The sequence below is a fragment of the Aquarana catesbeiana genome, linkage group LG10 (genome assembly GCF_042186555.1).
Source record: "Aquarana catesbeiana isolate 2022-GZ linkage group LG10, ASM4218655v1, whole genome shotgun sequence".
Classification (NCBI taxonomy): Eukaryota; Metazoa; Chordata; class Amphibia; order Anura; family Ranidae; genus Aquarana; species Aquarana catesbeiana.
In genome coordinates, this window is record NC_133333.1 from 10,048,241 (window position 1) to 10,063,857 (window position 15,617).

At 42.8% G+C, this 15,617-nt stretch overlaps 1 protein-coding gene and 1 long non-coding RNA gene across 2 annotated transcripts in view; one reads left to right on the top strand and one right to left on the bottom strand.

Annotated features, from left to right (window-relative positions):
* The window catches only part of LOC141111478 (uncharacterized), a 315,956-nt gene that overhangs the window by 277,931 nt on the left and 22,408 nt on the right, over positions 1 to 15,617 (bottom strand). The window lies entirely within an intron of this gene.
* LOC141110303 (uncharacterized) lies at positions 9,431 to 14,135 on the top strand. Its single transcript, XR_012236265.1, has 2 exons — positions 9,431 to 10,690; positions 13,764 to 14,135. It is a non-coding gene; the product is annotated as an uncharacterized lncRNA (long non-coding RNA).

A 15,617-nucleotide genomic window follows, 5' to 3' on the forward strand; every position in this document is an offset into this window, starting at 1 on the left:
AGGTCTGGAGACATGCTTGGCCAGTCCATTAACTTTACCCTCAGCTTCTTTAGCAAGGCAGTGGTTGTCTTGGAGGTGTGTTTGGGGTCACATGACCATCCATGTCCTTAGTCTGCTTGTCTTCAGCAAACTGCGGGCTTTCTTGTGCATCATCTTTAGAAGAGGCTTCCTTCTGGGATGACAGCCATGCAGACCAATGTGATTCAGTGTGCGGTGTATGGTCTGAGCACTGACAGGCTGACCCCCCCACCCCTTCAACCTCTGCAGCAATGCTGGCAGCACTCATACGTCTATTTCCCAAAGACAACCTCTGGATATGACGCTGAGCACATGCACTCAACTTCTTTGGTGGACCATGGTGAGGCCTGTTCTGAGTGGAACCTGTCCTGTTATAACGCTGTATGGTCTTGACTACCGTGCTGCATCTCAGTTAAAGGGTCTTGGCAGTTTTCTTATAGCCTAGGCCATCTTTATGTAGAGCAACAATTCTTTTTTTCAGATCATCAGAGAGTTCTTTGCCATGAGGTACTATGTTGAACTTCCAGTGACCAGTATGAGAGAGTGAGAGCGATAACACCAAATTTAACACACCTGCTCCCCATTCACACATGAGACTCTAATGAGTCACATGACCCCAGAGAGGGAAAATGGCTAATTGGGCCCAATGTGGACATTTTTACTCACTTTTGTTGCCAGTGGTTTAGACATTAATGGCTGTGTGTTGAGTTATTTTGAGGGGACAGCAAATTTACACTGTTATACAAGCTGTACACTCACTACTTTACATTACACTAATATATATATATATATATATATATATATATATATATATATATATATATATATATATATATCTATACACACAGGTCCAGGGGCGCCACCCCCCCATCCATACGTCCAGCCCACTAATCTACATGCAGGGTGCCAGATGCAGGGATTTCCATGGTTTTTTTTTGCACTATTAGAGCCTAAGGCTCTAATTGGCTTAAAAAAGGGTGTGCTTGTGGCACAGAGCACTGCGCCATGAGCCCACCCAGTTGTGTGACATTAGCGCATTAATATTGGCTATTGTCTTCCTGATTCTCCTCCTGACCAATCAGAAAGCACTTCCTGAGACCCGATTGGCCAGGGAGTCTTAAAACTCCCGGCCAATCAGGTCTCAGTCAGGACCCACTTCCTGTTCGGCCTGGAGGAGAAGCAATGGCCCCGGAGCGAGGAGCTGCAGCCGGATCCATGTCTGCCTGATCTGCCTCCTTCCTAAGGTAAGGTGGCCCCTAATTGCTGCCGCATTCATGTCCTGCCCGTCTCTCACATGCGGGGGGGGATGGCTGCATTCCTGCCTGTCTCTTGGGGGGGCTGGCATTGGTTTGCCACTCCCCCAAAACATTGAACTCCAGCCGCCACTGCACAGGTCTGCTGTTAGAAATCACAGGACCCTCTTCAGCACACCTGACAGCCCCTCCCCACCCAAAAAAAAAGCAGAATTATATTTTCGCTAAAAATACTAAAATTAGTCATTATTAGAAGACAAATACAACATAACTTACAAAAATTTCTGCTAAATCTAAAAGATAAAACCACATTGACTTAAGCAGTTGCCGGTGGCTCGTAGAAGGGCAATCCCATACCTCTATGTTAGCTAGTTGACATGCGCAGCACGTGCCACCTGGGCATGTAGAGACACACTCCCATGACCTGCTGTGTCCACCAAGTAATCACATGGTCTCTGGCTACCTGTACAATGTGATTAGCTGTAGCCAATCATAGACAGCTAAAACAATCTCCTATATACTGATCTGTACTGTATAAAGCAATAACAGCGTACAAAAAAAAAAATCCCTGATCACCACCCAGAGTATTATAATATCACTATGGTGACACTGCGCTACTCTGATGTAAAAAAATAAAAAGGAAAAAAATGTTTACAAATTGAATAAAAAATATATATATATTTTTTTTTTTTTTTTTACATACTGTCACTAGTTAGTGTCCCTGATCACCGCCTCACCAGGTTTAAGATGAAGCTGTACTGCACTGGTGACAGTATGTAAAAAAAAAAAAAAATACTGTGATTTTTTTTTTTTTTTTTATTTCATTTCTTAATTTTCAAAAAAAAGTGACAAAAAAAAAAAAATTACAATTTCAAAAAACTTGCCATGCCTCTTATTAAATACCTCAGACTGTCTACTTGACAAAAAGGAGTCATTTGGGGGGTATTTGTACTTTCCTGGCATTTTAGGGCCTCAAAAGAATAATAATAATATCAGCGGTTAATACATCAGGAATGTTCAATTTTAAATATATACACCGTAATTTGTAGAAGCTATCACTTTCACACAAACCAATTATTATACACTTATTGGGATTATTATTTTTACCAGAGATATGTAGTAGAATACATTGTGGCCTAAATTTATGAAGAACTTTGATTTTATTGGATATGTTTTATAACAGAAAGTAGAAAATATTTTTTTTTTTTTCAGAATTATAAAAAATAAAAAAACCCAGAGGTGATCAAATACCACCAGAAGAAAGCTCTATTTGTGTGAAAAAAAAATAATAATATAAATGTGATTTGGGTACAGTGTTGCATTACTGAGAAATTGCCAGTTAAAGTAGCGCAGTGCTGAATAGAAATAAATGGCCTGGTCATAAAAGGGGGTAAAAGCTCCTGGAGCTCAAGGCGGTTCAAGACCCATAAGCTGTATTCAATACATAATATACTCATACAGGATATAAACTAGAGCTCCCTTTTCATCACTTACCTTAAAGCTTGTATATAATTGCGAAAGATTTCGTCTAAATGAAAGAAATAACAATATGTATAACTTAAAAAATCGTGAAAAATATATTTTTTTAAGGTCCAGGAACACATAGAAAACAAAACTAGTTGCAGCTATAAGTGACCTTTTCTTGGTATCATCCTCCATTGATTATTCAGTAGAATATGACATCATTGGTGGCAGAATTGTCTCAGTTTGCTAAGATTTTGTAATAATGATTTGCCATTATTTTCGGCCATTTCCACCGTTCTCCCACCATCTCCGACACTGGTGGAGACATTGTCTCAGTTACACCCTCTGAGCTTTTCTCTCTTTTTCCTGCAGGTACATGCGGGAGGCTTTTTGCCTGGCTGCTCTTCCACACAAAGTGCCAACAGCCATTCCTGGCATGAACACCCCGTGGGAGTGAAGACCTGGATATTTCCACCATCTGTTGCCCACATCTGAACACCAGCGGCGGTGCGTCCATAGAGGACGCAGGAGTGCCGCTCCCCTTTCTCCTGCACCCGTCAATCTTCAATAGATTAGATTCATGCATTGCATGAATCTATCTATTGTCGCCGCTGCCGCCTCCTATTCAGATTGCCTGACCCCTTGTTGGGCTCCGGGCATCTGAATTACAGCGGCGGGGGTGTTTTGGAAGTGCCTGATTAGAGCCGTCGGCTCTAATAGGCTTCCAAATTGGTAAACAGCGGGCTCACTGCTGTGCGTTTGCTGCTTACGTAGTGCTGTGTTAGGGAATCAAATAAACCGCTTCCCTAACACTGACCTGCCTCTCAGCCAATCAGGTGCACCGGGTCTGGTTACCTGTCACCTGATTGGCTGAAGCGGCAGGCGCTGTGATTGGACGCCAATCATAGCAGAAGAGGACGGGAGAAGACATCGAGGACTCGGAGGGAGTGTGGAGGACAGCACTGACCCGAGACAGGTAAGTGCCAGGCAGGGGGGCACACTGGCAGCAATTGATGGGGCAAACTGGTGGCAATTGATGGGGCAAACTGGCAGCAATTGATGGGGCACACTGGCAGCAATTGATAGTTACAGTAGCTGTGTTTGATTGCACAGTGGCAGCAATTTATGGGTGCAGTGGCTGCGTTTGATGGCACAGTGTGTGCGCTTGATAGGCACAGTGGCTGCGCTTGATTACACATTGGCAGCGTTTAATAGGCACAGTGGTGGCAATTTATGGGTACAGTGGCTTCGTTTGATGGCACAGTGGCGGCAATTGATGGGCACAGTAGCTGCATTTGATGGGCACAGTGAGGATGCAATTGATTTTTTTTTTCAGTTTCTTTGCGCCCCCCTAAAAATTTTGAGCACCAGCCGCCGCTGCTGAACACCATTTGTGATATCAAGTGATTAAAGGAGAAGTATGGCCAAAGCTATTTTATCTATACTTCTATGGATCATTGGACTGCACTTTGTTCTGCACTCCTGTGACCTGTTTTCTGGTGTCTCTCACCTTCCTCTTGGCAATACCCCACAGATTCTCATGAAGAGCTCTAGAATTTCCTAGTAGAGGACTGCGCTGACTTTGGACTTAAAAACACAGAGGACCAACACCAGCAGATGACACGGCTCCCCAAATCATCACTGACTGGAATATTTTGCATTTTGTTTGGAAACGAAGGTCCCAGAGTCTGGAGGAAGAGTGGAGAAGCACAGAATCCAAGTTGCATGAGGTCCAGTGTGAAGTTTCCACAGTCAGTGATGATTTGGGGAGTCGTGTCATCTGCTGGTGTTGGTCCTCTGTGTTTTATCAAGTCCAAAGTCAGCGCAGCCCTCAACCAGGAAATTCTAGAGCACCTCATGCTTCCCTCTGCTGACCAGCTTTATGGAGATGCTGATTTCATTTTCCAGCAGGTCTTGGCACCTCCCACACCGCCAAAACTACCAATACCTGGTCACATGATCATAGTATCACTGTGCTCGATTGGTCAGCAAACTCACCTGACCTAAATCCCATAGAGAATCTGTGGGGTATTGTCAAGAGGAAGATGAGAGACACCAGACCCAACAATGCAGACGAGCTGAAGGCCGCTATCAAAGCAACCTGGACTTCCATCACACCACAGCAGTGCCACAGGCTGATCTCCTCCATGCCACACCGCATTGATGCCGTAATTCACGCAAAAGGAGCCCCGACCAAGTATTGAGTGCATCCTATACTGTACATGGACAGACTTCTCACTAATGCCGTGTACACACGAGCGGACTTTTCGACCAGACTGGTCCGACGGACTTTCCGACGGACTTCCGATGGACTTTTGAACAAACGGACTTGCCTATACACGATCACACCAAAGTCTGACGGATTCGTACGTGATGACATACGACCGGACTAAAATAAGGAAGTTGATAGCCAGTAGCCAATAGCTGCCCTAGCGTGGGTTTTCATCTGTTGGACTAGCATACAGACGAGCAGAATTTTCGACCGGATTCGAGTCCGTCGGAAAGATTTGTAGCATGTTTCAAATCTAAAGTCCGTCAGATTTTCAACTGGAAAAGTCCGCTGAAGGTCCGATGAAGACCACACACGATCGGATTGTCCGCCGGACTTGGTCCGTCGGACCAGTCCGGTTGAAAAGTCTGTGTACGTGGCATAAGACAACATTTCTGTATTAAAAATCTTTGTTTTTTTTTTTTTTAATTGGTCTTATGTAATATTCAAATTTTCTGAGATAATGAATTTTGGGTTTTGAGATCGGCCGTCAGTACATTAGGACTGATCAATTCTCAAATATATATCCCATAGTTTGTAGACGCTATAACTTTCACACAAACCAATTAATATACACTTATTGGGATTTTATTTTTTTTTACCAAAGATATGTAGTAGAATACTTTTTGGCCTACATTTATATAAAAAAAAAAAAAAAAAAAAAAAACTTTGATTTTTTTGGATATGTTTTTATGATAGAAAGTAAAAAATATTATTTTTTTTCAAAATCTTCACATTTTTTGTTTATATAATATATAGATTAAAAAAAATCCCAGGCGTGACCAAATACCACCAAAAAAGCTTTATTTGTGTGTTTTTGTGCTTTTTGCCTGGCTGCTCTTCCACTCAAAGTGCCAACAACCGTTCCTGGCATGAACACCCCGTGGGAGTGAAGACCTGGATATTTCCACCCTCTGTTGCCCACATCTGAACACCGTTTGTGATATCAAGTGATTAAAGGAGAAGTATGGCCAAAGCTATTTTATCTATACTTCTATGGATCATTGGACTGCACTTTGTTCTGCACTCCTGTGACCTGTTTTCTGGTGTCTCTCACCTTCCTCTTGGCAATACCCCACAGATTCTCTATAGGGTTTAGGTCAGGGGAGTTTGCTGGCCAATCGAGCACAGTGATCCCATGATCATGTGACCAGGTATTGGTAGTTTTGGCAATGTGGGAGGTGCCAAGTCGTGTTTGAAAATTAAATCAGCATCTCCATGAAGCTGGTCAGCAGAGGGAAGCATGAAGAGCTCCAGAATCTTCCGGCAGAGAGCTGCGCTGACTTTGGACTTGATAAAACACAGTGGACCAACACCAGCAGATGACAATTTAGTCAGCAAATCATCGCTGACTGGAATATTTTGCATTTCATTTGGAAATCAGGGTCCTAGAGTCTGGAGGAAGAGTGGAGAGACACAGGATCCAAGTTGCATGAGTTCCTTTGTAAAGTTTCCACAGTCAGTGATGATTTGGGGAGCCGTGTCATCTGCTGGTGTTGGTCCCCACTGTGTATTATCAAGTCCAAAGTCAGCGCAGCCATAATTCATGCAAAATGATGCAATTAACAGTTAAAGTAGCGCAGTGCTGAATAGCAAACAATGGCCTAGTCATGGAGGGGATAAACCTTCCAGAGGTGGATAATACCGGATGTCATAGATCCATAAGCTGTATTCAGTACATGATATACTTATATATAGATAGATAGATAGATAGATAGATAGATAGATAGATAGATAGATAGATAGATAGATAGATAGATAGATAGATAGATAGATAGATACAGTATCTCACAAAAGTGAGTACACACCTCACATTTTTGTAAATATTTTCTTCTATCTTTTCATGTGACAACACTGAAGAAATGACACTTGTCTACAATGTAAAGTAGTGAGTGTACAGCTTGTATAACAGTGTAAATTTGCTGTCCCCTCAAAATAACTCAACACACAGCCATTAATGTCTAAACCGCTGGCAACAAAAGTGAGTACAACCCTAAGTGAAAATGTCCAAGTTGGGCCCAATTAGCCCTTTTCCCTCCCCGGTGTCATGTGACTCATTAGTGTTACAAGGTCTCAGGTGTGAATGGGGAGCAGGTGTGTTAAATTTGGTGTTATCGCTCTCACTCTCTCATACTGGTCACTGGAAGTTCAACATGGCACCTCAAGAACTATCTGAGGATCTGAAATAAAGAATTGTTGCTCAACATAAAGATGTCCTAGGCTATAAGAAGATTGCCAAGACCCTGAAACTGACCTGCAGCATGGTGGCCAAGACCATACAGCGATTTAACAGGACAGGATCCAATCAGAACAGGCCTCGTCATGGTCCACCAAAGAAGTTAAGGTCACATGCTCAGCGTCATATCCAGAGGTTGTCTTTGGGAATTAGACGTATGAGTGCTGCCAGCATTGCTGCAGTGGTTGTAGGGGTGGGGGGGGGGGTCAGCCTGTCAGTGCTCAGACCATACGCCGCACACTGCATCAAATTGGTCTGCATGGCTGTCGTCCCAGAAGGAAGCCTCTTCTAAAGACGATACACAAGAAAGTCCACAAACAGTTTGCTGCAGACAAGCAGACTAAGGACATGGATTACTGGAACCATGTCCTGTGGTCTGATGAGACCAAGATAAACTTATTTGGTTCAGATGGTGACAAGCGTGTGTGGCGGCAACCAGGTGAGGAATACAAAGACAAGTGTGTCTTGTCTACAGTCAAGCATGGTGGTGGGAGTGTCATGGTCTGGGGCTGCATGAGTGCTGCCGGCACTGGGAAGCTACGGTTCATTGACGACATCACAGTGGATCACATCACGGTGGATGTTAGAGACCTTGCGCTCCTCCATCTTCTGTTTGAGGATGCCCCACAGATGCTCAATAGGGTTTAGGTCTGGAGACATGCTTGGCCAGTCCATTAACTTTACCCTCAGCTTCTTTAGCAAGGCAGTGGTTGTCTTGGAGGTGTGTTTGGGGTCACATGACCATCCATGTCCTTAGTCTGCTTGTCTTCAGCAAACTGCGGGCTTTCTTGTGCATCATCTTTAGAAGAGGCTTCCTTCTGGGACGACAGCCATGCAGACCAATGTGATTCAGTGTGCGGCGTATGGTCTGAGCACTGACAGGCTGACCCCCCCACCCCTTCAACCTCTGCAGCAGTGCTGGCAGCGCTCATACGTCTATTTCCCAAAGACAATCTCTGGATTTGATGCTGAGCATGTGACCTCAACTTCTTTGGTGGACCATGGTGAGGCCTGTTCTGCGTGGAACCTGTCCTGTTATAACGCTGTATGGTCTTGACCACCGTGCTGCATCTCAGTTAAAGGGTCTTGGCAATCTTATTAGAGCCTAAGGCTCTAATTGGCTTAAAAAAGGGTGTGCTTGGGGCACAGAGCACTGCGCCATGAGCCCACCCAGTTGTGTGACATTAGCGCATTAATATTGGCTTTTGTCTTCCTGATTCTCCTCCTGACCAATCAGGAAGCACTTCCTGAGACCCGATTGGCCAGAGAGTCTTAAAACTCCCAGCCAATCAGGTCTCAGTCAGGACCCACTTCCTGTTCGGCCTGGAGGAGAAGCAATGGCCCCGGAGCGAGGAGCTGCAGCCCAGATCCATGTCTGCCTGATCTGCCTCCTTCCTAAGGTAAGGTGGCCCCTAATTGCTGCCGCATTCATGTCCTGCCCGTCTCCCACATGCGGGGGGGGGGGGGTGGCTGCATTCCCGCCTGTCTCTTGGGGGGGCTGGCATTGGTTTGCCACTCCCCCAAAACATTGAGCTCCAGCCGCCACTGCACAGGTCTGCTGTTAGAAATCACAGGACCCTCTTCAGCACACCTGACAGCCCCTCCCCACCCAAAAAAAAAGCAGAATTATATTTTCGCTAAAAATACTCTAAAGTCATTATTAGAAGACAAATACAACATAACTTACAAAAATTTCTGCTAAATCTAAAAGATAAAACCACATTGACTTAAGCAGTTGCCGGTGGCTCGTAGAAGGGCAATCCCATACCTCTATGTTAGCTAGTTGACATGCGCAGCACGTGCCACCTGGGCATGTAGAGACACATTCCCATCACCTGCTGTGTCCACCAAGTAATCACATGGTCTCTGGCTACCTGTACAATGTGATTAGCTGTAGCCAATCATAGACAGCTAAAACAATCTCCTATATACTGATCTGTACTGTATAAAGCAATAACAGCGTACAAAAAAAAAATCCCTGATCACCACCCAGAGTATTATAATATCACTATGGTGACACTGCGCTACTCTGATGTAAAAAAATAAAAAGGAAAAAAATGTTTACAAATTGAATAAAAAATATATATATATTTTATATATATATATATATATATATATATATATATATATATATATATATATATATATATATATATTTTTTTTTTTTTTTTTTTTTACATACTGTCACTAGTTAGTGTCCCTGATCACCGCCTCACCAGGTTTAAGATGAAGCTGTACTGCACTGGTGACAGTATGTAAAAAAAAAAAAAAATACTGTGATTTTTTTTTTTTTTTTTATTTCATTTCTTAATTTTCAAAAAAAATGTGACAAAAAAAAAAAATTACAATTTCAAAAAACTTGCCATGCCTCTTATTAAATACCTCAGACTGTCTACTTGACAAAAAGGAGTCATTTGGGGGGTATTTGTACTTTCCTGGCATTTTAGGGCCTCAAAAGAATAATAATAATATCAGCGGTTAATACATCAGGAATGTTCAATTTTAAATATATACACCGTAATTTGTAGAAGCTATCACTTTCACACAAACCAATTATTATACACTTATTGGGATTATTTTTTTTACCAGAGATATGTAGTAGAATACATTGTGGCCTAAATTTATGAAGAACTTTGATTTTATTGGATATGTTTTATAACAGAAAGTAGAAAATATTTTTTTTTTTTTCAGAATTATAAAAAATAAAAAAACCCAGAGGTGATCAAATACCACCAGAAGAAAGCTCTATTTGTGTGAAAAAAAAATAATAATATAAATGTGATTTGGGTACAGTGTTGCATTACTGAGAAATTGCCAGTTAAAGTAGCGCAGTGCTGAATAGAAATAAATGGCCTGGTCATAAAAGGGGGTAAAAGCTCCTGGAGCTCAAGGCGGTTCAAGACCCATAAGCTGTATTCAATACATAATATACTCATACAGGATATAAACTAGAGCTCCCTTTTCATCACTTACCTTAAAGCTTGTATATAATTGCGAAAGATTTCGTCTAAATGAAAGAAATAACAATATGTATAACTTAAAAAATCGTGAAAAATATATTTTTTTAAGGTCCAGGAACACATAGAAAGCAAAACTAGTTGCAGCTATAAGTGACCTTTTCTTGGTATCATCCTCCATTGATTATTCAGTAGAATATTACATCATTGGTGGCAGCATTGTCTCAGTTTGCTAAGATTTTGTAATAATGATTTGCCATTATTTTCGGCCATTTCCACCGTTCTCCCACCATCTCTGACACTGGAGGAGACATTGTCTCAGTTACACCCTCTGAGCTTTTCTCTCTTTTTCCTGCAGGTACATGCTGGAGGCTTTTTGCCTGGCTGCTCTTCCACACAAAGTGCCAACAGCCATTCCTGGCATGAACACCCCGTGGGAGTGAAGACCTGGATATTTCCACCGTCTGTTGGCCACATCTGAACACCAGTGCCGGTGCGTCCATAGAGGGCGCAGGAGCGCCGCCCCCCTCTCTCCTGCACCCGTCAATCTTCAATAGATTAGATTCATGCATTGCATGAATCTATCTATTGTCGCCGCTGCCGCCTCCTATTCAGATTGCCTGACCCCTTGTTGGGCTCCGGGCATCTGAATTACAGCGGCGGGGGTGTTTTGGAAGTGCCTGATTAGAGCCGTCGGCTCTAATAGGCTTCCAAATTGGTAAACAGCGGGCTCACTGCTGTGCGTTTGCTGCTTACGTAGTGCTGTGTTAGGGAATCAAATAAACCGCTTCCCTAACACTGACCTGCCTCTCAGCCAATCAGGTGCACCAGGTCTGGTTACCTGTCACCTGATTGGCTGAAGCGACAGGCACTGTGATTGGACGCCAATCATAGCAGAAGAGGACGGGAGAAGACATCGAGGACTCGGAGGGAGTGTGGAGGACAGCACTGACCCGAGACAGGTAAGTGACAGGCAGGGGGGCACACTGGCAGCAATTGATGGGGCAAACTGGTGGCAATTGATGGGGCACACTGGCAGCAATTGATGGTTACAGTAGCTGCGTTTGATTGCACAGTGGCAGCAATTTATGGGTGCAGTGGCTGCGTTTGATGGCACAGTGTCTGCGCTTGATAGGCACAGTGGCTGCGCTTGATTACACATTGGCAGCGTTTAATAGGCACAGTGGTGGCAATTTATGGGTACAGTGGCTTCGTTTGATGGCACAGTGGCGGCAATTGATGGGCACAGTAGCTGCATTTGATGGGCACAGTGAGGATGCAATTGATTTTTTTTTTCAGTTTCTTTGCGCCCCCCTAAAAATTTTGAGCACCAGCCGCCGCTGCTGAACACCATTTGTGATATCAAGTGATTAAAGGAGAAGTATGGCCAAAGCTATTTTATCTATACTTCTATGGATCATTGGACTGCACTTTGTTCTGCACTCCTGTGACCTGTTTTCTGGTGTCTCTCATCTTCCTCTTGGCAATACCCCACAGATTCTCATGAAGAGCTCTAGAATTTCCTAGTAGAGGACTGCGCTGACTTTGGACTTAAAAACACAGAGGACCAACACCAGCAGATGACACGGCTCCCCAAATCATCACTGACTGGAATATTTTGCATTTTGTTTGGAAACGAAGGTCCCAGAGTCTGGAGGAAGAGTGGAGAAGCACAGAATCCAAGTTGGATGAGGTCCAGTGTGAAGTTTCCACAGTCGGTGATGATTTGGGGAGTCGTGTCATCTGCTGGTGTTGGTCCTCTGTGTTTTATCAAGTCCAAAGTCAGCGCAGCCCTCTACCAGGAAATTCTAGAGCACCTCATGCTTCCTTCTGCTGACCAGCTTTATGGAGATGCTGATTTCATTTTCCAGCAGGTCTTGGCACCTCCCACACTGCCAAAACTACCAATACCTGGTCACATGATCATAGTATCACTGTGCTCGATTGGTCAGCAAACTCACCTGACCTAAATCCCATAGAGAATCTGTGAGGTATTGTCAAGAGGAAGATGAGAGACACCAGACCCAACAATGCAGACGAGCTGAAGGCCGCTATCAAAGCAACCTGGACTTCCATCACACCACAGCAGTGCCACAGGCTGATCTCCTCCATGCCACACCGCATTGATGCTGTAATTCACGCAAAAGGAGCCCCGACCAAGTATTGAGTGCATCCTATACTGTACATGGACAGACTTCTCACTAATGCCGTGTACACACGAGCGGACTTTTCGACCAGACTGGTCCGACGGACTTTCCGACGGACTTCCGATGGACTTTTGAACAAACGGACTTGCCTATACACGATCACACCAAAGTCTGACGGATTCGTACGTGATGACATACGATTTGACTAAAATAAGGAAGTTGATAGCCAGTAGCCAATAGCTGCCCTAGCGTGGGTTTTCGTCTGTTGGACTAGCATACAGACGAGCAGATTTTTCGACCGGATTCGAGTCTGTCGGAAAGATTTGTAGCATGTTTCAAATCTAAAGTCCGTCAGATTTTCAACTGGAAAAGTCCGCTGAAGGTCCGATGAAGACCACACACGATCGGATTGTCCGCCGGACTTGGTCCGTCGGACCAGTCCGGTTGAAAAGTTTGCTCGTGTGTACGTGGCATAAGACAACTTTTCTGTATTAAAAATCTTTGTTTTTTTTTTTTTTTTATTGGTCTTATGTAATATTCAAATTTTCTGAGATAATGAATTTTGGGTTTTGAGATCGTCCGTCAGTACATTAGGACTGATCAATTCTCAAATATATATCCCATAGTTTGTAGACGCTATAACTTTCACACAAACCAATTAATATACACTTATTGGGATTTTATTTTTTTTTACCAAAGATATGTAGTAGAATACTTTTTGGCCTACATTTATAAAAAAAAAAAAAAAAACTTTGATTTTTTTGGATATGTTTTTATGATAGAAAGTAAAAAATATTATTTTTTTTCAAAATCTTCAAATTTTTTGTTTATATAATATATAGATTAAAAAAAATCCCAGGGGTGACCAAATACCACCAAAAAAAGCTTTATTTGTGTAAAAAAATCATATAAATTTCATTTGGTTATAGTGTTGCATGCAGTTACCAGTTAAAGTAGTGCAGTGCTGAATAGCAAACAATGGCCTGGTCATGGAGGGGATAAACCTTCCAGAGGTGGATAATACCGGATGTCATAGATCCATACGCTGTATTCAGTACATGATATACTTATACAGGACTAGAGCTTCCCTTTCATCACTTACCTAAAAACTTCGCAGCATTATCAAAGAATGATTCTAAATGAAAGAAATAGGAATATGTATAATTTCATGAAAATCATTTTTAAGGGCCAGGAACACATAAAAAACAAAACTAGTTGCAGCTATAAGTGACCTTTTCTTGGTATCATTCTCCATTGATTATTCAGTAGAATATGACATCATTGGTGGCAGAATTGTCTCAAGTTGCTAAGATTTTGTAATAATGATTTGCAATTATTTTCAGCCATTTCCACTGTTCTCCCACCATCTACGACACTGGTGGAGACATTGTCTCACTTCCACACTCTCTTTCCCCGCAGGTACATCTTCTGCAACATGCAATGCTTTTCTGCCTGGCTGCTCTTCCACTCAAAGTGCCAACAACAGTTCCTGGCATGAACACCCCGTGGGAGTGAAGACCTGGATATTTCCACCATCTGTTGCCTACATCTGATCACCACTTGTGATGTCGGGTGAATAAAGGAGAAGTACGGGGAAAGCTCCTTTGGCTGCACTTCTCCTATGGATCACAGGAGAGCACTTCGTTCTGCACTTCTGTGACTTGTTTTACCTGACGTCATTCAAAAACCTGGGAGGTCTGAGCTGGCCGGGAATTTAGCACGAAACGCGTCACCTTTTAACGTTCCTGTCAGTTTAATGTCTCAATAAAGATACCAAGGAGTGCAGAAATATTCCAGATATGTGAATGTTACTGAATCTCACAGACGAGCTGTGCAGCCCCCTGGGTTCGGGTCACTCACCTGGAGAGTCATTATTTTGGTCTAATCTTTGTTGTGAATCACTTTAAAGCTACTAATGATAGGAAATGGCTTTTTGGGTATCCCTAACCATCTCTCCCTCAAATGCTCATAAATAAAACCAAAGCAAAAGTAATCTACTTCTAACTACTACAAGCGATGGTCTTATTCTGAGGACAAATATGTCTGGGAGCTTTATTACAGTATAGGGGGTCACATAACCCTAGGGCTATTAGAATCCCATATACAGTATGTGCACTTTAAAACATTTTTTTTATTTTAAATAATTAAAAAAAAATAGATAATCAAAAGCTATCAGCTCTGCTTATCTGGGGGGAGAACAATAAAGATTAACCTACAAAGTGTATGTTCACCTAGGCGGGTATGGGGGTAATATTGACTGGATTCATTGAACAGCCAGATCAGAAACTCTCCCCGTATTTCATGCCTATCTTAGCAATTAATCACAGTGATTATGCTTTATTTCTTATATTTTCACACTCACCTCTGACTCCTGTTACTGGGCGCCCATTGGCATGGCCTACTGCACCTAAGAAAAAACAGAAACATAGAGCAAATATATATATACTGTGTGTATAAATATAAATATAAATATATATATATATATATATATATATATACAGTATCTCACAAAAGTGAGTACACCCCTCACATTTTTGTAAATCTTTTCTTCTATCTTTTCATGTGACAACACTGAAGAAATTACATTTTGCTACAATGTAAAGTAGTGAGTGTACAGCTTGTATAACAGTGTAAATTTGCTGTCCCCTCAAAATAACTCAACACACAGCCATTAATGTCTAAACCGCTGGCAACAAAAGTCAGTACACCCCTAAGTGAAAATGTCCAAGTTGGGCCCAATTAGCCCTTTTCCCTCCCCGGTGTCATGTGACTCGTTAGTGTTACAAGGTCTCAGGTGTGAATGGGGAGCAGCTGTGTTAAATTTGGTGTTATCGCTCTCACTCTCTCATACTGGTCACTGGAGGTTCAACATGGCACCTCAAGAACTCTCTGAGGATCTGAAAAAAAGAATTGTTGCTCTACATAAAGATGGCCTAGGCTATAAGAAGATTGTCAAGACCCTGAAACTGAGCTGCAGCACGGTGGCCAAGACCATACAGCGGTATAACAGGACAGGTTCCATTCAGAACAGGCCTCACCATGGTCCACCAAAGAAGTTGAGGTCACGTGCTCAGCGTCATATCCAGAGGTTGTCTTTGGGAAATAGACATATGAGTGCTGCCAGCATTGCTGCAGAGGTTGAAGGGGTGGGGGGTCAGCCTGTCAGTGCTCAGACCATACGCCGCACACTGCATCAAATTGATCAGCATGGCTGTCGTCCCAGAAGGAAGCCTCTTCTAAAGATGATGCACAAGAAAGCCTGCAAACAGTTTG